The sequence below is a fragment of the Pseudorasbora parva genome, chromosome 1 (assembly GCF_024679245.1).
Source record: "Pseudorasbora parva isolate DD20220531a chromosome 1, ASM2467924v1, whole genome shotgun sequence".
In the NCBI taxonomy this organism is placed as follows: domain Eukaryota; kingdom Metazoa; phylum Chordata; class Actinopteri; order Cypriniformes; family Gobionidae; genus Pseudorasbora; species Pseudorasbora parva.
Window position 1 is genome coordinate 42,342,677 of NC_090172.1, and position 23,018 is coordinate 42,365,694.

Genomic DNA, 23,018 nt, shown 5'->3' on the forward strand with positions numbered 1-23,018 from the left:
CCCAAAATAGCGTACCGTTCCCGTGGGACAACCACTGGGTGTTGGCTCGGAGCATCTCTATTTTTTCCCCCCCAGTTTCTCTGAAGCTTTCTTTTCTCCTGGTCACCGGTTCTGTTTATGTGCAGGGCCACCGGGTGAATGGGATTGGTGCAAGAATCTGTTTTTAGCTGGATAAAATAAAACAAGACTAAAAAATTTATGTCTCCTGCAGCATAGTCAGACAGCAATATTTTTTTATGGAACGCTGCCCCTTTAAGAAAGCTGCTGGAGATGGACGTAACAACTCCCTGAAGGATTTGGCTATAATGGGCTTGGCATTTGCAATGGTGATTGACACTGAAGACGAAGTGAGTCATCTGCATTGATATTTCATACAGAGTGGTGTTGAAGGCCGGGCTCCCTGGTCTTCCTGGACCAATGCAGCTTTGGGAAGAGAAGACAGGTGAGACGTATGGCAACAACAGGCTCAGTGGTCTTTCACAAAGAGAAGAAATCCATATTGCCTCTTTCAATAACGCATCACAGGTCAGGGACGTAGAAAGGGGTCTGTACATAATGACAGCAATGAATGAGAAAATAAATGAGAGAATAGAAACCTATCAATGGAAAAGCACAAGTTTTGCAAAGTAGTTTTGTGTGCTAAGGGATAAATAGGGCCTTCCTAGCTGCATTTTCTGCCTTCGCCAGCAGAGGGAACAGGAGAGTAAGGAGTTACTCTGAATTTCAAAGTACACGGAGGAGGGTCACTGCCGCCAGACAAAAGAGTTTCCAGTCAAGTTTATCTGTCACGGCCTGCCAAACTAACGGTTGCGTAAAAAAACGCAAGGCGCACGCACCAACAAGACAAAGCCGTGGCTAAGAACAGATGACCCACATGTATTTGTAAACAGTGGCAGTCGAGTACCTCTTCCCGCCTTGGCATACAGCACCGGCAAACACAGAGAAGGACTAGAGACAGATAGATGAGTCAATAGACCTGTCTCTCAATTGCTTGCTGCAATAAGTGAAGAAGGCCAGCAACCTGAGAGATGGTACAAATTCTACCTGTGTCTCCCATGCCCAGTTCAGTTACAGCAGGGGATCTAAAATGTCAACCAGGGGAAGTTTTGGAAATATCTCCTTACACCAACAGACGCACCATTAAGGAGAGAGACCGACCAGAACAGGATCGCTTTTCCTCATCATGTGGTTGCCATGGTGCAAGGGAGATGGGGGGGTGTTGGGGGGTGTTGGCTTGTTACTTTTTTTTCCATTCTGTGTTCAAGCTCGACGCAAGATTCAGTTTACATGTAATTTGTAGGTGCTCTAATGGAGCGCGTGTATCTGTCGGGCACCCCACTCGCAAGTTTGTGGTACAATACAATTTTGTGGACCACAAAAAAAAAAAGAACTAGTGCCACTTACTCTCAAGCAACAGGTCGGCTCTATGCCGTCTCTGAACATGACTAGTATCAAAACTACAATGACCTCTCTGTCCATAACAAGTCATTCTCACTGCACACTTTCATCAGCATAATCTCACACTTCAATCAGAGATTAGTTCATTGATCGGACTAGGCTTGAGATTGAAAAAAAGCACATGCATCCACATCCAGGCCTCCAGGCCTCCAGGCTGTCAAACTCTGTTGGGAAAAGGGAGTTTCCTCTATAATTACCCCCCTTGTCACTAATTTGCATAACTAGCTGGATGATTGACGCCCGCTGACAAAATCCTGCAATGTAATGACTGTATTTGTGCACCTCAGTGTTGTATAGCTGTGTCTAGCATAGCAAATGTGGCTGTGAGCACACAGTGTGGGATGTTACAAATAAAACAGAACAGTTTGAAGCACAGATATGCACACTTAATTGCTGTTTACATTGCAAAGTATTACTTTGCTTTGATTTGCATAGTTTGGCAGGGTATTGATTTTGACTCTAGGAATTCAACAGGGATGCACCAATTACAATTCTGTCCAGTATGGACTATTCATTTATTTTGTCTAAATAAATCAAACATAACTCAAAAAACAAAGGCTAGCAATATCAAGCTCGCATTGAAAGTGTAAGATCCCACCCTCCCTTCAGAGCACTCTCCAAAGACATGCACCCTCCAAAACACATGAATGCAGACAGCCAGATCAGAGTCTGTAAAGCGCCATGAACATAATGAACGTAAACAACTAAGAACTCTAACATGTACCACCTGATTGCTGCAGATTAATTTTGTCCCTAATAGTGTTGCCACAGAAACGCATAATTCCATGTCAGAGCACGTGGGCAGCTTCGAATAGAACGTCATGGGTTTCATATCTCTAAATTACGGGAGCTATGGCATAAAAGCAGCGTGACCTTGTTGTTTTGGTTCAGGAGGAACTGTAAAAGGTGGCGGCTGTTTGTTTGCGGAGCTATGTGATTGTGTGTCTATAACTCTGCAGCAAACACGCTTATGACGTGTGATGTCTGTGCAAGCATAGGTTGAGAGCAAGCGGCAGACCCCCAGTTTCTGTTTAAGCCAATGCGGAAGTAACTTAAACTTGCAAATCATCGACTGGCCACTAGGGCCAGGCTCCAGAAGGGAGCAGAATCTCATTGAGCCCCATGTTAAAATTCCCAACTTTACAACAGAGAAAACCATGTTTACAGCCTGGCACAAATTGTGGTTCTGGTCTATACAGCTAATTTTGCCCTTCATGACAATAGTGATGGGGTGATTTTTTTTATAACTAATTAATTTACCTTATATAAAGCCTTAAAGTTCTGCATAATTAAGGGTGTGGTTACTTTGAGTGACAGGTGGGTTGCCATTTATCCACTGTCTGTTAGTCAATGTGCCACCTAAGCTCCGCCCATATTTCGCCTCTTTGCCCATTTTCTGTTATCCGGGCGTGACGTGATGATGTGCTGGCAAGATGGCAATGGCCAACTCGTCTCTATACTTTACGTTTCAGAACGGTTCATGAGTGAAACGGATGAAAGAAATGTATCCTGAAATTTCGTATATGTATACTGTTTTATATTTAGACCACTTCTATTACTGATCAGATTGTAAAGAGTTTCAACCAGTAAAACACATTTTTTATGAAAAAGTGACTGCACTTATTACATACATGTTTTACATTGTACTTGCATTTTAAAATATAATTCAATCTGTAATTAATTTCTGTAATTACATTACACTGTAGACCTAACACCTTATCCAACCCCTAAAACCTATCCATGCCACCAAACCTGTCACTAATCTTACCTATATCCCACTTCAATAGCAGCAAAAAGGTTTTGCAATACAATATGAACATAACTTTATAGTTATTAATTGAAGTAAGTACATATTACCAATATAATATAAATATAAAGTGTGACCAAATGTATTATTGCAATCGCATCCACAGGAAATAGCTTATTTCTAAAATTCAAAATTCTGCATCCCTAAATTCGAACTATGAAACCTTCATCTCATATTTACAAAACAGACGTTGTAATTTTCACAGAATGTCACCTAAAACAATCGAGACAGACATTCGTGATGTGGAATCCCCGTTATTTTCCCCCCTATCCATTTAATGTTAACAATTACTTTTGTTGTGTTTATGTTGGACTAAGCTATGAGAATGCATGTCAAAACATGGTCCAACATGGCTTCCAGTAACATACTTGGCAAGCTGGAAGGAATTTGAGTGATGGACATAGACCAGGTGAATGCTCACAATCTCAACGATGTTCTTGAGAAACAAAAGATTGACCCAGAAACACTTAATGCTGGAGAGCGCCACTGGACTCCTGCCAAATACTACACCACAAGGATTCTGGGCCAAAGAGAAAAAGAGAAAGGGGCTAAACAACCAATGAGGTGCCTGCCAAAGGACAGGAAAAGCTTCTGGCAATTACTCTGTCAAGAGGAATTGTGTAGTTTATTGTACCCATTGATGTAGACCGCCAAGATGCATGTGTTCTCTTGCGCTATACTGCTTGTTTGTATAGCGTCCAAGATGAACCAACCTGACATGCTTCCACGAGTCTACAAATGGATAGGAGGAGGAGGAGAGGGATAACAGTGGAAAGTTTTTTTTCATTCTGCTCAAAGATGCAGCTCCTGCCTCCTTAACCACGTTGTGTAGCGGATTAGTCTGAACTCACACAGACAGAGCGCTTTGTGCCAAGGCTGTTTTTAACTGCCTCTGTTGTTTGTTGAGCACATTTGTCTATTGTTAGTCTGAATAAATAGTAAAGAGCGACAAAAAACACACAACATTCCTTGGCTATTGAAGTCCTTACAGGAAGGCCTTATCCAGCGAAGAGTCAAGACAACACTTTCACGTGCCACCGTAAAGCCTGAGAAGCGAGATCGATGTTTGCAGTGTCTCACCACCACCTTGAATGATGGCTTTAGAGATTGGTGTTGACATTGGCTTGACTGAGTGCATGTGGGCAGTTTAGGTGACTATATCTACCTCGCTGAGGGATGACAGAGGAAAAGCCTAAGGCTACCGCGGCTAGAGAAACTAACCCGAGTTGTTAAAGTTGTTCGGAGATCTGTTGCCTGTCCCATGGACCACCCCCAGGTGAGTCTGCAGTAATGTATGCTGCTGTCAGTGGATGTTTTAGTATGGATGTTTCTGTACTGTATGGCTGTGTAGTGTGCTCATTTGCTCCCAAGCACACTGTCAATGTCCTATCACACAGAGACCGACAGCCTCCCCGCCCCCATGCCACCAGCTCTGCCCCCCAGCTCATGAACTTTTTATGAGGCGACAGGGACATGTGTTCATTGGAGGTCTGCGGTGATATGGTAACAGCTTCTTGTGTGCCACGTTTTCTTAAACTATTTTAATCCTTACTCTCTCAAAAAACTTGGCCATTGTTCAGCTTTTTTTCCTGCTAGTTCATACCTGCTTTAGCCTTGAATTAGTCTTCATGCCGAGCTTAAATCCTATAATAATTTAAAAAGTTGGTTCTGTTCAAATTCCATTTGAACAGCCCAAATCATCAGTGATGATAAAAAATGGATAAAGAGGAAAACAAACTAAAGCCATCTCCCTCCCTCGGGGAGGTGTTTAACACATTACCCTCAGCATTAGCTAGCATGTCTTATTCAGAAGCTTTGCCTGTGTTACAAGGATGTGAATATTCTAGCACCTCCTGGGTCGGAAGAAGGGGGAAAGAGGAAAAAACATACAACTCTTAAATTTCTGTTCTGTAATCAAACCACGAAGCGGGCGCAGATATCATTGTTTATTTATCTTTGAAGCCAATTTAGAGCAAAAGGTCTTTACACGTGAGATATTGAGTTATGAGGTAGGAAGGTTTGTACTTCTCCAAAATCTACCTTTCGTACTCCTGTCTGACTGGCATTGATAATAGATTTATCTCGAGTCACCGAGGCCTAGAAAAGGCCAAGAGCCTTCACTCACGTCGGTGTGCTGTGAGAGCGAGAAAAGTGCGAGACAGGCGATAACAGAGATAACTTTTGAAAAATTAGCTCTATTGATTCCTGCCACACTTTCGCATCTGGTTAACTGCCTTGTCGGGTGGTAAAGACTTTAATAGGCCAGCAGTCAGTCATGTGGTGACAGATTGTGGGCTCTGGCCCATTGACTAAGCAGAGTTTGGGGAGGGAAGATCTGATGGAGGATCCCCTCTATCCTGCAGGCAAGAGAGCTGGAGGAGGATAAAGATAGGTGATGGATAGCCCAAGGAAGGGATTTATGTCTGGATGGACGCCCCCGCAAACGTCACAGGGTGTTAGCTATGGCACATGCAGCTCCTGTCTCTCCACCCACCCCTAACTCTGAAAAGTCCTGCAAAACTTTCTCCGCTGACAGGCTTTCGTTATGCACAAGACAGGGAGTGAAATCCTTGCTTGTGTCTGGGAGAGAAAGCTCCTCAGAGAATGTCACTGTTGGGGTGTGTGGCAGGGTCTTTATTAATTAACCTTCATGTACCCTTATAACATTTTTCCTAGCCAACATTTTCCCTTGAAATCATGAGCAGTTCTCCTCATGTGCTTGATTAAAATGTGTGCCATAACAACTCTGTTCAGGTTGTACAGTCCAAAATTCTAAAAACTCTGAACTCAAAGATTTGTTTTTTATAATGGACGTGTCGGATTAGTATTCATTAGCATTAGTACTCATTATCAATGAGTATTAGTATCAGCATAGTTTTATTTAAGGCCATGTCATCATCTGTGGCTATCTTCATGGCAAAAACAGAATTTCAAAAAATACACGTTACATACACTCACCTAAAGGACTATAAGGAACACCTGTTCAGTTTCTCATTAATGCAATTATCTAATCAACCAATCACATTGCAGTTGCTTCAATGCATTTAGGGGTGTGGTCCTGGTCAAGACAATCTCCTGAACTCCAAACTGAATGTCAGAATGGGAAAGAAATGTGATTTAAGCAATCTTGAGCGTGGCATGGTTATTGGGTGCCAGTCGGGCACCAATAACCATGCCAATAATCGGGCACCAATAACCACCAATAACCTGAGTATTTCACAATCTGCTCAGTTACTGTGATTTTCACGCACAAAAAATTCTATGGTTTACAAAGAATGGTGTGAAAAGGGTAAAACATCCAGTATGTGGCAGTCCTGTGGTTGAAAATGCCTTGTTGATACTAGAGGTCAGAGGAGAATGGGCCGACTGATTCTGATAGAAGAGCAACTTTGACTGAAATAACAACTCGTTATAACCGAGGTATGCAGCAAAGCATTTGTGAAGCCACAAAATGCACAACACTGAGGCGGATGGGCTACAACAGCAGAAGAACCCACCTGGTACCACTCATCTCCACTAAAAATAGGAAATAGAGGCTACCATTTGCACAAGCTTTGAAGACTAAAAAAATGTTGCCTGGTCTGATGAGTCTCGATTTCTGTTGAGACATTCAGATATCAGGTAGAGTCACAATTTCGCGTTTACAGAATGAGAACATATAAGGCAAAAACAGTACTAAACAGTACAGTACTACAGTAAACATTGTTCACTGTACTAAAATGGCCCCCACAGTCACCAGATCTCAACCCAATAGAGCATCTTTGGGATGTGGTGAAACGGCAGCTTCGTGTCCTGGATGTGCATCCCACAAATCTCCATCAACTGCAAGATGCTATCCTATCAATATGGGCCAACATTTCTAAAGAATGCTTTTTACCTAAACGTACAATCTGGCACCCATAGCTGGCTGCATTTTAGCAATTTCCATTTGAGATGTTCTGCTTAAAGTGTCATTCAGTCGGTCTGTGTTCTGTCAGGACTGTCCGCAAATAAGGCAAAAACAGAACATTACATCCTAGGGACAATATCTAGGGTTGTAAATGGACCTGTAAAACTATATCTGGACAATTTTGCCCTTAAATAAGCCACACACCGTCTATGTAGATATCAGAGAACAATTTAACATTTTGTTTCAACTCATTTTAGGGCAGCTTTAAAGATGTTCAAATAAAGTCCTTAGTGTATATTATAAAGCACTTGCAGAATCTGTGAAAATGTGAATAATTTTAACTAAATGAGAGAGACCATAGAAAATGCATTATTTTTTATTTTGTACTGTCCTGGATAAGATATTTTACATAAAAAATAAATTAAATATAGTCCACAAGACAAAAAATTGCTGAATTTATAAAAAAAAAAATGACCCATTCAAAATGTATACCATTGATTCTCAGTACTGTGTGTCCTTACCTGGATGATTTTTTTGTTTTGTTATGGTTGTTCATGAGTCCCTTGTTTGTCCTGAGCAGTTAAACTGCCCAATGTTCTTCATAATTCTTCAGGTCCAGCAAACTCTTTAGGTTTCCAGCATTTTTTGCATATTTGAACCCTCTCCAGTAGTGACTGTATGAGATCCATCTTTTCACACTGAGGACAACTGAGGGACTCAAATACAACTTTAAAAAAAAAAAAAAAAAAAAAAAAAAACTTCAAACATTCACTGATACATTAAGAGCAGATAAAACCTTTTGAATAAGATGAAGATGTCCAAAAAAATTATTTTGTTTAAATATCTTTTTTTCTCATTCAGTACTGCCCTTCAAAAGCAACAGAAGATAATTACATGTTTCCCGGAAGACTTCAAATGATCTTCAAATTCAATAGGTTTTCACCCCCCCGGGCTTTTAATGCAATGTGTTTCCTTTTGGAGCATCAGTGAATGTTTGAACCTTTTTTAATACTTGTGTTTGAGTCCCTCAATTGTCCTCTAAAGAATGTGCAGGACCTATAGGATTTTTTCTGAAGAACACTGAAGTTGAACTGCTCAGGACAAACAAGGGATTCATGAACAACCATCACAAAACAAAACAAAACAAAACAGCTGGGGCTCATCCAGGGAACGACACACTACTGAGAATCAATGGTACATAAACTTTTGAATGGGGTCATTTTTATAAATTCAGGATTTTTTTTGTATTGTGGACTATATGTAAACATGTTTTATAGAAAATATCTTATTCAGGGCAGCATTTAATAAAAAATACCATGCATTTTTAATGATCCCTCTTATTTAGTTAAAATTATTCCCATTTTCACAGATTCTAAAAGCAATTCACATACTATTTCTTGCAACTGTATTTAAGGAAATCTACAAAATATCTTCATGTAACATTATCTTTACTTAATATCCTAATGATTTTTGGCATAAAAGAAAAATCTATAATTTTGACCCACACAGTGTATTGTTGGCCATTGCCACAAATATACCCATGTGGCTTATGCAACTGGTTTTGTGGTCCAGGGTCATATAAAAATTCTAAAACATTTTCTGGTCCTTAAGTGCTAACTTCATAAAAATACTACTTACATTAAAAAAGGGGAGAAAATAAAATATGTTTATGGAACCTACACATCATCTGATGATGAATACTTCCGCTTTATGAGGTGCATGGTAAACCTTACTTGTAAACATGTGGATGTTTTCGACATAAATTACACCAAAGCCTGAATATTAATTTTGATCATTTAAATCGATAATTTAATAAATGGACATATTAAAATGTTATACCATTGTGCCTAAAATTTACAATTAGTGAATTAAACCATCACCAAAAATACAAATTTTGAGATTAGATTTAAATTGGTACTTCAGCGCTGGGAAGATGAATGTGTATTTAAACTGGGCCATTTATGTTAATGTGAAATTATTTTTGAATTTGGTGCCTTCTAGATTGAGAAAAGACAGAAATTGTATTTTTGGCTCATGTGGATGAAAGATAACAACTCCCAAAATCCACTTGCTTCTTAAAAACTGAATGTGTCTGTTCAATAAAGTGTGAGTCACGGCACAAACGCAGCAGGAGTCAGATTACATTCATTAACGAGAGCGAAGAGCTGACCAGACCTGAGGTAATCGCAGTGGCGGCATAAAATCACGGCGCATTTTCAGTCTGGCGTGTTTTCAGATCATTCCTTTGGAAGCTTAACTTTAATAGGAATTCATTTAAAAAGTTAAAATACTTACTTTGCTCCACACCGATCCGTTTACATGAATGCCCGAGCCGAGCGCTGTGAGAGTTTCAACCCCCATGCGCGGGTTGAAAACGTGGAAATATCTTATTCTACTGGCTGTAGTCTTTAGCCTCTGGCCAAATATTATTTGCGATATTTGCGTCATCGGAGGATTTTTCCCAGAAATAAAAATGCATAATTCTACTGTTACAAAGCCATACGCTAAATTGCTGAAGTAACCCTTTAACAGTATTATCAAGATCAGAAAACACAGCGCATGTCATAAACAAAAATTCCATTACCATATCAGCATTTCAGCTCAGGAGGCTTCCTCAGCACTTGAACAGTGATCATCAACAGTAAAGATGCCATTGGTTTTAATGTATCAATTCGAACGCGAGTCCTCATCCTTTGGAAGTACATGTAAAGTGGACTTGCTTTTGCAGCCCATAAAATTGTATCTTCACGAAAAAAGAAAAGAAAAAGAATTAACCTCTGTAACAAAGTTCTTAGATGGGATGGAAGGAGGTGGGAACCGGCAAACATTCAACAACTTTAATTCAAAATAAACAAACAAAACAAAAGTAATGCGGGCAGCCCCTCACGGACGACTGCCTGCACACACATAATAAAACATAAACAAAACTCAACGTAAGGTCCAGTCTCTCGTCCTTTACTGGTGTGCCGCTCTCCTTATATGCCTCCATCATGAGAGGACTCGAGACCGGTGCTCTTTCGCAATCACGTCCCCGGTCTCGCTCGCTCCTCCCATATCTCTCGCTCGTCCACAACACTACAACCTCTTACAGGCATCAGCTACAACTACAGTGTTTGAGGGCAGGTCAAAGTAGATGTTGTAATTTGTTACAAACCAACATAGGTTCAAGCTGAAAAAAGAGTGGAATTACTGACGACTCGTTTCAGGCAGTTCAGTATCAGTTCTTTCTTTTAGGAAACAACTCTATTTGTCCTGCACTTTGATCACTGAAAGTTTGTAGATCCTTTACATTCCCAGAAAGCTATAAAAAACCCTACATGAAAAGTAATATCCAAAAAAGCATAATAGGGGCACTTTAAGTGAGTGTTAGATAATGGCAAAGTTAATCTATAAGTAAAAGTAGAGGAAATGAGCATGTACAATTAAATATCCAGTATCGACCAATATTAGAGATATTATGTTTCCCTATCTAGTATCTTCAGGTCATTTCTACCACAGGTGTTATTTTATTCATCAACAGAAAAAACGAATTGAAGGAAATTCCAGAAGGAGCCCATGTTGAATTAGTTCTCCAGGTATGTCTACAATTTGACGCCACGACAAAATGGCTCTACATAAAGTATATGCAATACAATTTAGCATGTTAACATAGTCCAAACAGCACAAAGCCAAAGAGTTCCTCAGACAATAATATATGCTAACATGCTAAATTTAGCCCAAACAAGACTTCAAAGAAGCTTAGCATTTGTCTGAATGGAGAAGAATCGCTGTCTTCCTCAGGTGAAATTTAGCATGTTAGCATCTTTTGCCATCCAAGCAAGTCTTCAAAAAGCTTAACATATTTGAAAAGGAGAATGCTAGAGCCACTGTCTTCCTCAGGTTTTTTCAGATGTTTTCTCTCGCTACTCAGTCACTAGGGGTGAAAAAAAATGGACTGAGGGGACAAAATGTAATGAATACAAAGCCAGCAGACACAATCTGAACAGTATGTTCAAACACAGCATGCATCACGACAAATACAATATGTGCAGAACAGGTCAATTGTGGAGCCCTTGGTGACGTACACTGTACACACACATACCCACACCGACCATTTTAAATTATTGAGTATCACTGCGTGCGGCATTGGCAATAATGAAATGTTGGAGAAAGGATACAGCGACGGTGAAGTTCTGACTCTGGCAGTATAGTGAATGACAGCTGATAATGAGATGTTTTGATACTGAAGGTGAGGGAAAGCTGGAGAGAGGCAGCGCCTGTGTGCCTCTATGACTCACACACCCATCTGAGAAACTATAACTCCTCTCTCCTTTCTTTCTCCCTCTCTCTGTTCTTTCTCTCTCCGCAGGAACTAGGAAGCACTACCTGGGTTTCATCAAAATGCTTATTAATAAGCATGGCAGGCCAACTACATCATTCATCATTGTTTTCATCAGAGATGAAAGAGGATGGTGCAGTATCTGTGGTGAGCGATCACTGTTTCCTGCGTCAATGGTGTAACCATAAAAACGTCTAGCAGTTGGACGCGATTGTTAGGGATCTGCATGTGTGAAAAGCTAAGGAAAGTGACATGCAACTTACAAAAAAATCTATGATTTTAAAACGTTTTCTGAATAATGAATCATGGTATTTTTCTTTTTTAAATACGCTGTAAATAACAGTATGGAAACAGGATACACTTACAAAATAATAATGTTGCAGTGCCACGATGCAGTAATAGTATCAGATGGAGATTGCCTGGCTATCACCAGACCAAGCTCAATTTAAAGGTCCCGTTCTTCGCTTGTTTTCGAAGCTTTGATTATGTTCACAGTGTGCAATTCATGTTTCGCGTGTAAAAAAACACAGTATTTTTCACACAATTTACTTATCTGTACAGCGCTGTTTCCTCTGTCCTAAAAACGGTCTGATGATTTCCTTGTTCTATGAAGTCCCTCCTTCAGAAACGTAACAAGTTCTGATTGGGCCAGCGCTTCCCGTGTTGTGATTGTACAGCAGCTTAGCGCACTTTGCCCGGAAAGGTCCCGCCTTTTACCATAACGGGGAGATGCAAGCGCTGAATGCGCGCTCTTCTCCACGTGGGAAAGCAACAAAACCACACCCCCTATTTTGCGTGTTCTTGTGGGCGGAGGGTTAGTCAACAAACGGTTCTAGTGACGTCATTACATCCCTGCACTTCCTGCTGTAGTTTTGAAAGGCTTTGAAAGGGAACTTTTGTTAAATAAAATATCTCACTTGGCATTGAACTTTGAGCTTTATAATTTTACAGGTATTATTTATGCTCTAACAGCAACATTACACACTAACTAAAGTTTGAACGATGGAATCGCGAAGAACGGGACCTTTAAGATTGAACATTGGTCTGGGGAGTCTGCTCTGTATTTTAAACTGCACAAGAGGCGTGAGCAACAAGCATAATTCAAATGACAATTGGATTGTTCAACAAATCAACCAATTAGACCACAAGAGGCATCAACGGGCAACGACCCATCGCTTCTCTATCCGCCATCGTGTTAAACCCACAAATAGCGCCCCAGGTGGATAAGCCAGTCTGTGATTGGTTACCTCAAAAGGGTAACAGAAGCAGTAGAAATTAATGTACAGACATCCAGACTGAGTTGCAGGGCGAACTCAAATCGCCGGCAGATCAGGCTGGGTTTACCAAGTCTAAGATGGAGATACTATGATACTGAAATTCATTTACCATGGTATTTACTGGTAGAACAATTAGTATTTATGTAACACTAATCAATAAGTACCATAGTATATAATATACCATGGTATTATCATTTGATATCAGCACTGTACTAACAGTATCACCACTGCAGAAAGACTGCGTTGCAATGTAACAGAAATAGCAGCAAACCGTTTCTTTTGTATATTTACGTACTTTTGAATAGGATTATAAAAATAAAATGTAGACCGGAGACTTGTAGATCGGTTGTTGATTGGATGGTGGCAGATCTAAAGGCGAGCTTGCAGTCAATTGCAAGAAAGGTGCATGGTTTAAGTGGACTAAATGATTGGAGAAGTTTGACATGCATCACCAGAGAGAATACTTTGGTTTCACTAGAAGCTCAAGATGGCATTTAAGTTGAAATTTACACTCAGGGTAAAAAAAATTTAAAAAATCATGCGCAGATTAATCATTCACAATATAAGATCAATAAAAAATAGGGGTAAATTCCATTTAATGGGGACTTTAACATTGTTTTTATCTTGTTTCTTATCTCTTGTCCTACAAGCAGAGCAAATTGATTGTCCCACATGTTAAACAGGCTTGTTCTCTATTCAGTGGATAAGGTTTAATGTCCAGCCTGCAAAACTGGGGTATGATTGAAAAGATCCGCCGATACCAGAGGGCCTGCTTTAATATGCCTAAATGAGAGCAAAACAAAAAAACAAGGTCATATGTGATCTAGCACCCTCTATTCAACAGCAGTCCTCGATAGAGGCGGGCATGTATTTAAAGAGCACTGCTCGCTTGGATGAAGCAGGGAGTATAACACTATTGTCAGCAAGCAATAGGACAGAAACAATACATGCTATATTTAAACTCTAATGAAACCAAATTCAGAGTAAACGCTCACGGTGGGAGGGGGAAACGGCTGGAAGTAACTCTTAAAAGTAAGAGAGAGAGAGTGAAAGAAAAATAGGGAGAGATGGAATCCATCCTGAAGGTGAATTTCATGCCAGTAGATGTGGACAAAGGAGGCGCTGATCTGTGACTATTAGGACCAGTAAAGAGAGGTCTAGTTAAAATGAAGACAGTCTTGCAAAAGAGTGATTATAGAGTGAGTGAGTGAGAGAAAGAGAGACAGAGAGATGTGAAGGATGGGATGAGGGGTTCAAGTCATTTGAAAGGAAAGAAAGGGTTTAAGGATGGAAGGATGGATGGGTGGATGGGTGGAGAGAGACAGAGGTTGTGAATTGTGCAGTGTATAAGGCCTCTGATAGAGGGAGGCCTGAGGCACAGCGTTTTAAGACAGAGGAATTAGCAGTTCATAGAGGATTTTATACAGCAAAGGCCACTGGATGGGGAAGAGCACAGGAAGAGTGCACAAATGCAACCTACTTACAAAGAACTATAGTAAAAGACATGGGCTTAAATCATGCTGGAACAATCAACTCTCAGTTCGAGCTCTTGTTCACCACTACTGGTTTCCGTATGGAGCAAGTAAAAATCCCATTCTCACTGACTTTTTAATGATAACATATTAATCAGACCTTCCAGGAGCTCTGTGATTGTACAGCACAATGTGCTTCTGTATAAAACGCAAGTCAGCAGCATGTCTTCATAAAAAATATATATATTATTCACAATTTACCCAAGAACTACAATACGCATAATCCCAAGGAGAGATCCACCAATCAAAGAAGTCTGTTACTGTGGAAACAGGAATTGCTGCAAAGGAGCTCAACAGTGACTGCCCACTTCCATAAATCATTGCGAATGACGTAATCGAGTCAGTCTCCCTACATTCTTGAACAGTATGTGTATATGCTTGGATATCTTCCAATAAACCTATATATATATATGGAATATTATACTTAAAGTCAATGACGCTTTTATATTGCAGTCATGTCTGATTTGATTACGTTATTCGTAATGCTTCTTGGGATGAGTATTTCAGTGTCTCATAAAAGGCAGTCTAGTGCTTTTGTCTTTTTTCAGACTTTCAAATATTTTTTGTCTTTGAATGAAAGGTTTTATGTTGTGATTCATCTAAGAGCTGGTTTGGTTCAAGGACTCTTTATTGAAAAACTTTTTGAAATGCCTATGGAGAAAATATTTACAAAACAGACCTCTTAAAAGTCACCATTGAGCAACTTTTAATACAAAGGACCAAAAATCAAGCTTGACTGATAGACGTGGACCAAAAATACAGTAGATGCATTATTATAATTGTTTTCCTTAAAGGTTTTATGAACTGGCTTTTTAATTTTTTTATACTGTTGTCTGAGGTCAACTTATGACGTCCGCATGGTTTTTACATTCTAAAACATCATAACTAATATTTTCTACACTGGTTTTGAGGCTCTCTCCTGAACGCTGGGTTTTGATGGGCGTGCAGCACTGGAGACTTAGAAGTAAACGCCCACGGCTAGGATTGGATAAGATTTGCATATTTAATGAGCTTCTGCTCCCTTCACATGAGGGAGGGATTGTTTTGAAGGCTCCCGGAATAATTCTCTGACGGGTCTCAAAAAGTATTTATCAAACAAACACAATGACTTATCTCTCATCCACCGGTGATTTATTTTTTTTTATTACTTGGCCCGCACGATCGGTGGATATAAGAGTGAACCACACACACACTTCATACACAACGGAGATCAAGAAATGAATGTTTTTTCACTATTTAAGATTCACTGGCCTGCCTACGTGCTTACGTTTTGGTAGCCCGTCTGAAAAACACATAGCTCCAGCCCCGGCACGTTGGGCTTTGCGAGCCCTGGGAGTCTGAAGCCGGATTGCAATGAACCAACAAATTAGTCCAAACCAACAAAGGGATTCTCCATCCTGTGACAGCGTGCTGGTATGCTCTGTTAGACACGTACACATACACATAATCAATACGATCTGTAACAATGCAATACTATTGCATATAAAAACACATTTTGCTCACATAAGTGTACTGCACCATTCATGTTGCATCCAAGAAGGAACAGCATTGTGTTTTAATCTCAATATGTCTGCAAATCCAGTGTCGTCCTTTGTTTTGTTTACAAACGATTATCTTGCTATCTTCTTCTGTGTGATTATTGCTCGGTAACGTGATCAGTTTAGCTCCGCGAGACGATAGATGGGACTACAGAAGCAGCGTACACATAGAGGCAGCGTTTTACCCTTGTAATACGTCATTGATTCGAGAGGCTCATTTTCTGGGCCTGGTGTCTATAAAAGCTTTTATTTGAATAACAAAGTTTTCAGCTCTGAAACTTACAGAAAATTCTTATATTACCATGACCTTTTATATATCAAAGACTAAAGGGAAAGCTGATTTCTCAATTCATCACCCCTTTAATATTCTCTACATTTCAACGCAAAAAAAAAATTACAAAAAGATAAATTATAACAGGATAACAGGATCATTTTAAATTTGATATTCATTGAAAGAATTATAGGCCTACTCTTTTTTTTTTTTTTAAATCAACCTTTTTTAAGCCTGATCTCTTATTCCAAGAACCTTTTAAAGCTCCACAAAGAAAATGATGTATTTTTTTGGTGCTTTCAAGAACACAAAAACAAACTCAAATAAACATGCATCACTAACATCAATAATTTCTAGAGAGGATTATTTGCTAAATCTAAGATTCTAGAATTAACCATAAGAACCCTTTTTTTCAGAGTATTTGTCAATTGACAGGAACTTCAGGATTTTAGAATTGTTGATGGGTGTTTAAATGTTTAAAATTCAATACTAATAAAAATGATAATTTAAGAATTAGAAACACATACTTTTACATTCATTACTTTCCGGGCTCTTTACAATAGCTGAAATATGACTCATCATTCACAGTGGAGAATATCCCCAATGGGCCCCAAGCATGATGTGCTGAGAGACTTCTTCACCCGCTCTAAGCCCTCCCCCCTGAGCTTACCACCTGTGCAGGTAATTCAGAGTAAATTTCCACTGGCTCTACTGTTAAGAATCCATCATCAGAATCACCTGAGGAGTTCCTTTTTCTGACAAAGTGTTTCCTGAGAACAGATAAGCACAGCACCAGCACCTATGACACTGATGTGTGTGGCCTGCGCAAAACTGAAGACTAGACAAACTGCTTCAAAATGGGCAATTTAATGGCAAAATATTCTGGCCAATGTTGCCATGTCATGGCCAATGACAGACAAATGGCCAATATTTCAATGCATTATTATTTTGTATAAATAAAAAAAGTCCTTGTTACATTTCATGTAGTTACTATAGTAATAACTATACTCAATAAAACACTAGTTAGCTGGCTAATATAAAATATGCAATTACATGCAACTAATCCAACAACAAGCCTAATCCTAACCACAACTCTCTAGTACATGTAGTTAAGTAATATTACTCAATACTTAAATGTATAATTGCACTGTTACAAGGACACCTTAAAATAATGTGCAATCAAAATATCATTCAAGATAAAAAAAATGTATCACAACATTATGAACATTATGTACATTATGAAAAAGTATATTTTTTTGATATCTGCTAAAGATGACGTAGCAGTGTTATTAAATTATTTGAGTTTTTAAAAAATTGGCAGAAATTGGTTGAAATATAAAATACCATCTGATTAATTTCTAAAAACCATCTAATAATCGCTATGGAACTTATAAATTGTGTATCCCTCATTTCAAACATTTTAGAAATTGTATTTATTGTTTAGTTCTGTGTGCATTTATAGATGAAAATTCCTGATAGACTGTGCCAAAGTCATTTTCTTTTTTCTTGTCTCTTTTTCCCCAGGTGAGGTCCATCAGGTGAAACCCTGCACTGCACAGGGTAATGCATACAGCCCACCTGACCCTTGAGCTTCTATCGGTGTCTCTCAACTGCTTCCATTTCAGCCAAAGCAGATGAGAGCCCATGCTCTGCTGTAACCCAAACACCCCTCACTTATAATACATAACTTGAGTCTTTTCACTGAAAAATGCATATAGATGCCTGGTTTGGGTGTGTACATGCTTGTCAGACTGTGTAACAGATATGTATCTACATGTAGTTAGTGGCTATCCAAACAGCAGGGTATGTCAGAGTTTCCAGGGTTTGCACATTTCACACTACGCTAGAGCCTTTTTTTTAGTAATCTTTGAAAGAAGATCTGATAACCTAAAAGAAGAGATAAATCAACAGCTTGTGCGGAAAAATTTTTTAAGACGAATGTTTTTGACACGCAAGAGAGGAACAATAAAATGAAAGTAAATCAATTAAATGAAAAGAAAATTATATTTTAAGAAACAGTTCACCCAAAAATTTAAATTTGATGTTTATCTGCTTACCCCCAGGGCATCCAAGATATAGGTGACTTTGTTTTTCAGTAGAACACAAATAAAGATTTTTAACTTCAACCGTTGCAGTCTGTCAGTCGATTAATCCATGTGAATGGTAAAACATGAGAGTATGAGAACTATGAGAGTATAAAAAACATGCACATAGGTACAAATCCATATTAAATCCTACAGCTGGTGACGACATATTGATGTCTTAAAGGTGCACTATGCAACTTTCCATCCACTAGAGGTCGCCTATCCAAAACAAAGGCGTAGTGGAAAAGAGGACTCGGGCAGAAATCTTTTTGATGGATGTGGTTATTAACGCTACTGTAGTATGAAGCAGAGCAGGACCGAGTGTTGTGGAGCTGAGCACAACTGCTGGAGCAATTGTTACACAAACACCTGTCTCGCGAACACTGGGACTTTTATTATGACGGGACACAGTCGCTGTGCGTGCGTACTATTTACGCTTTTCCGGTCATGATTATGAGGTAATGAAGCTCTGTTTATCATATTAGATAAATTTAAAGGTGGGGTAAGTGCTATCTGGTAACCGTTGTTGATATTTCAAATCACTAAAACAAACACGCCCCTACACGGGTCTTTATCATCACTGAAGTGAGCCACAATACGATCGCAAATGGACTAACAAGCGAACATTACACACGAGCATAGTCAAGCAGCATATATTAGGCTAGTTGTCGGTTAATGTCCGTCATGTGTGACTCGTGTGTTTTGAATAATGACGTGCACACTCACAGAGCGAGAGCGTGCGCTCTTCTCACCATCAATAGTAGACACGCCCCTTACCTGCTGATTGGCTACAAGTTTGTTATTCCACTCGGCCCGTGTCCTTTTTCTAAAACGTTTTTTAAATAAGACTTACCCCACCTTTAAGTGTGTTTAAAATGATGTTATGACGTTACTCTGTGTGTTCGCTCGGCGCTGTTCACACTCCTAAGAGAAAAGCGCTTCTGCAGAATAAAACCGAGGGTAGCGCAGATATGACGCAATGACAGGCGACTCCCTCAAATGCTATGCTGACACGTCCCGGGTTCTTGGTTAAAATAGCATTTTTCTCACAATTTACAAATAGTTGGAAACATTTGGGATATTGTAAGTACTCAACTGAACAAAATATATAACACTGGCCTAATGGTTTTTGGATATTTTACTGCAAAAATACTACATAGTGCACCTTTAATGGGGTGATGAATTGAAAAATCAACATTCCCTTGAGCTATTGATATATAGGGTCATGGTAATAAAAGAATAGACTGTAAGTTTCAGAGCTGAAAAACTTCCATGTTAGTCAAAGAAAAGCTTTATAGACACCACGCCCGGCAAATGATCAATTTCAGAACGTGCTTCATCCTGACATCATTGTGTGGCAAAAACACAGCCTTTACAGAATAATAAGCATGCCAAATTCAGTAGCCCAAATCCAGTGCTAGCCAGCAGCAATAAAAATGCAGAAGATAGCAAGATACTGCACTATTCTTGGTTGTGGAAGAACACAGACGCTGCATATTAGCTTTCTTTGGATCGTAATATTAGGAATCTGTGGTTGAATTTTATTTTTAATGAAGTTCCAGCTAACGTGGGGAAGACATTGGATGTGTGTTCGCTTCATTTCACTGTGGAATCGTTTGTAAACAAGTCTCAATACTGTCGATACTGGATTTGCAGACAAATTTAGATTAGAACACAATGCTGTTTCTTCTATATTGGATCCGACAGGAATGATGCAACACACTTATGTGAGTAAAACATGTTTCCTTATATGAGATAGTATTGCATTTGGTACAGATTGTTTTGATTATGTGTACGTGTCTAACAGAACATACCTTAGCGCACACTCACAGGATAGAGAATACTTTATTTGTTGGTTCATTGCGATTCGGGATCCGACTCGGACATGTACGAGCCAGGACTCGCAAAGCCTGTCCAACGTCCCGGGGCTATGTGTTTTCCAGGCGGGCTCCCTAACCCTAACATTCCTTTCTTGATCTGCGTTGTTCACTCTCTTGACTTGATATTTGAAGGGCGCACGTGCGCGTGCGCGTGCAGTTCGCGCTTATATCCACCAATCAGGCGGGCCAAGTAATACAAAAATAATATTCCAAACAATCATGGGTGGACGTTTATGTGATCAAGCCATAGCAATATAGGGGGACTATATTGACGAACAATTTGTTGTTTATGTGGATATTTAAAAAAATAAAATAAAACATTTTATATATTCAGTTTAAAAGTATATGGGTTCAAGAAGTTAAACTGTAGGCTAACTGTACTGAGCAGTGTGCACATTTTGACGCTTAAATATTATACTATTTATGTAAAAAAAGAAAAGAAATCCACATAAACAAATTGTTCGTCAATACAGACCCCCTATAATGCTATAGCGTATCCTACTGTATTTTCCATACTGTAGACCTATGTCGTTCATGCATCTTTCATTCGGTCCAAAGTTTCCATATTTGCAATGTAACATTTGGATGCTATAAATTATGTTCTATAAATGGGTCAAATGAGTTTGCAAATCAGCCTGAATCCACTTGAATTAGTTTGGACTGCTCTCTCAGATTTGCACAAAAATGTTGCGATATTAAGGCTAATTTAATGTCGATAAAAAAACGATTGCGAATTGACAGCGTTTCCTTTAACTGCTGTTATGCATGATGTGCGGAACTGAGGAAGAACTGATGACGAAATAGTTTGATCTTCGCCTGACCAATCAGCAGAAAGGGGCATATAATTCCAGCCCACGTGCAGAAATCGAACATTCAAACTGTTTATTCTATCCATTTTTCTACCTCTGAATAAAAAATAAAAAATCAAGCCGAAATATTATTTATATAATATTTCCGCTTTTTTCATATTAAACTATATTATTCCCTTAAAGGACAAGTCATGTGTGTGTAAAGCAAGATTTTAAATTACTGCACATCTTTCCTCAAGCCGGGTGAGCCCAAATGGAAGGATAAATAAAGTTAACTAAAACGAGTTGATACATACCTCTCTCGTCTCATTGCGTGCACTTAATAGCTATAACCTCCCCCCTATTGACAGAAATGAGAGAGTGAGGGGGAGATGTGTGGGAGGATTTTTCAGGCGTGACTTTTTTACTACGCCGAGTCAAAGTACTCTCAAAGGTGCTATTCTGACATACATTATATTTCAATTTTAACCCGCTTAGAAAAGCGCCATGTTTTATTTTGTGTCACCATACTAGGTCGTTCAACTATTCATGTAACTGTATTTAAATAGGGAAACCGTGGAGGTGTTTGGTCGCTTCTAACTTAATCTCTGTTTGGTACCATAGTGAATGAACTGGGCTTAGTGGGCTAAGCTAAATGCTATCAGAATGTCATCGCACATCAGAACGATTAAGTGCACACACTGAGAAGAGATAGGTATGTATCAACTCATTTTAGTTAAGGGAATAACATAGTTTAATATGAAGACGCGATGGAGTATCCCTTTAAGACATCAGTGTGTCCTCACAAGCCGCATGATTTAATATTTTTTTGTTTGTGCATGTTTTTTATACTCTCATAGTTCTCATACTGTCATGTGTTACCATTTAAACGCATTATACGACTGACAGACTGCAACAGTTGGAGTTAAAAATCTTCATTTGTGTTCTACTGAAGAAATAAAGTCACCTACATATTGGATGCCATGGAGGTAAGCAGGTAAACATCAAATTTTCATTTTTGGGTGAACTATTCCTTAAAATGAATTTGAACCCCAACCAGAAAAGTAATAAATCAACATTTTGTGAGAGAAATGATTTAAACTGGATGTTGTAACAAAATAAAATAAAATAATCTTTTTTAAATCTTTCTAAAATCTTTTTTATCGAAAAAATAAATAAAAACTTATTGCAAAAATCCACATGCAATGATTCAAAAAACATAACATTTTAGTTAGAAAGGGATAAAAAGGCTTTGCTTACGGCCCTGGCTCATCATTCTCCCCTCAAGGCATACATACATCTCATAGGCAACTATAACCAACCAAGACACCTGCTTCACAACAGCAAAATGAAACGCCATACATTACAATTCCTGTCACTCATAAAACCAGAATGGGCCCTCATCACTATTACATCCATCCATTCAGGAATCAGCAGGAGCTGGTCACAAGCTACCTCAAAGCATGAGTCTGTGACTCACAAGGACATCAACACATATAGACCTACACATTTAGCTTTACATATACTAAGTACCGCACTACATTCATCAGTCAGATACATAAGGCCAAAGACAGCACTTTAATTAAATCAGAAACAGCTTTCAATTAGTTAGTCTAGGCCACGGCTGGGCAGGAAGGCTCTGTGTCAGGAAGCTGACTCATAAAGCACAAAAACTTTTTATTTTTTTCCCTTTCTCCTTGCCTCCCCTCCCTCCAGGGGAAGAAGCGGCTGCTGAATGAGATCTACTAGTGATTAAAAATGAAGAGAGGGAGAGGACAACTAAACAAAAAAAGTACAGGCCATATGACCTTCTGTGAAGCGATTGCACTTCCGGCCCTGGACACAACCCGTGGTGCCTATTGACACCTGGCTCCCCAGCGTGGGATCAATGGTGCTAAAAGACACCCGAGGATCAGTAAAAGACTCTGCAAGCATCCTACTCTGAAAGCTTTGCTGTCATATTTTGCATAGAGTTTTAGTCAGTTTAAGCACTTCATTTGGGTGTAAAATATTCAGATTCCCATCCCAAAATTAGCATTTGTTCAAAGTTTAACATGAGCTCACCAGCAGAAAACAGCAGCAGCTGTTGCTGAAGCCTCACCTCCAAATCTGCACTTACGGTAAAGTTTGACATCAAAACCGCAAGCCGGTGGGAGGATAACAATCATCAAATCAT

At 39.3% G+C, this 23,018-nt stretch overlaps 1 protein-coding gene and 1 long non-coding RNA gene across 2 annotated transcripts in view; one reads left to right on the forward strand and one right to left on the reverse strand.

Annotated features, from left to right (window-relative positions):
* mettl15 (methyltransferase 15, mitochondrial 12S rRNA N4-cytidine) overlaps window positions 1-23,018 on the reverse strand; it is an 81,630-nt gene that overhangs the window by 46,546 nt on the left and 12,066 nt on the right. The gene's annotated exons all lie outside the window — the stretch shown is intronic.
* LOC137084639 (uncharacterized) lies at window positions 11,252-18,148 on the forward strand. Its single transcript, XR_010906774.1, has 4 exons — window positions 11,252-11,382; window positions 11,503-11,619; window positions 16,679-16,771; window positions 17,615-18,148. It is a non-coding gene; the product is annotated as an uncharacterized lncRNA (long non-coding RNA).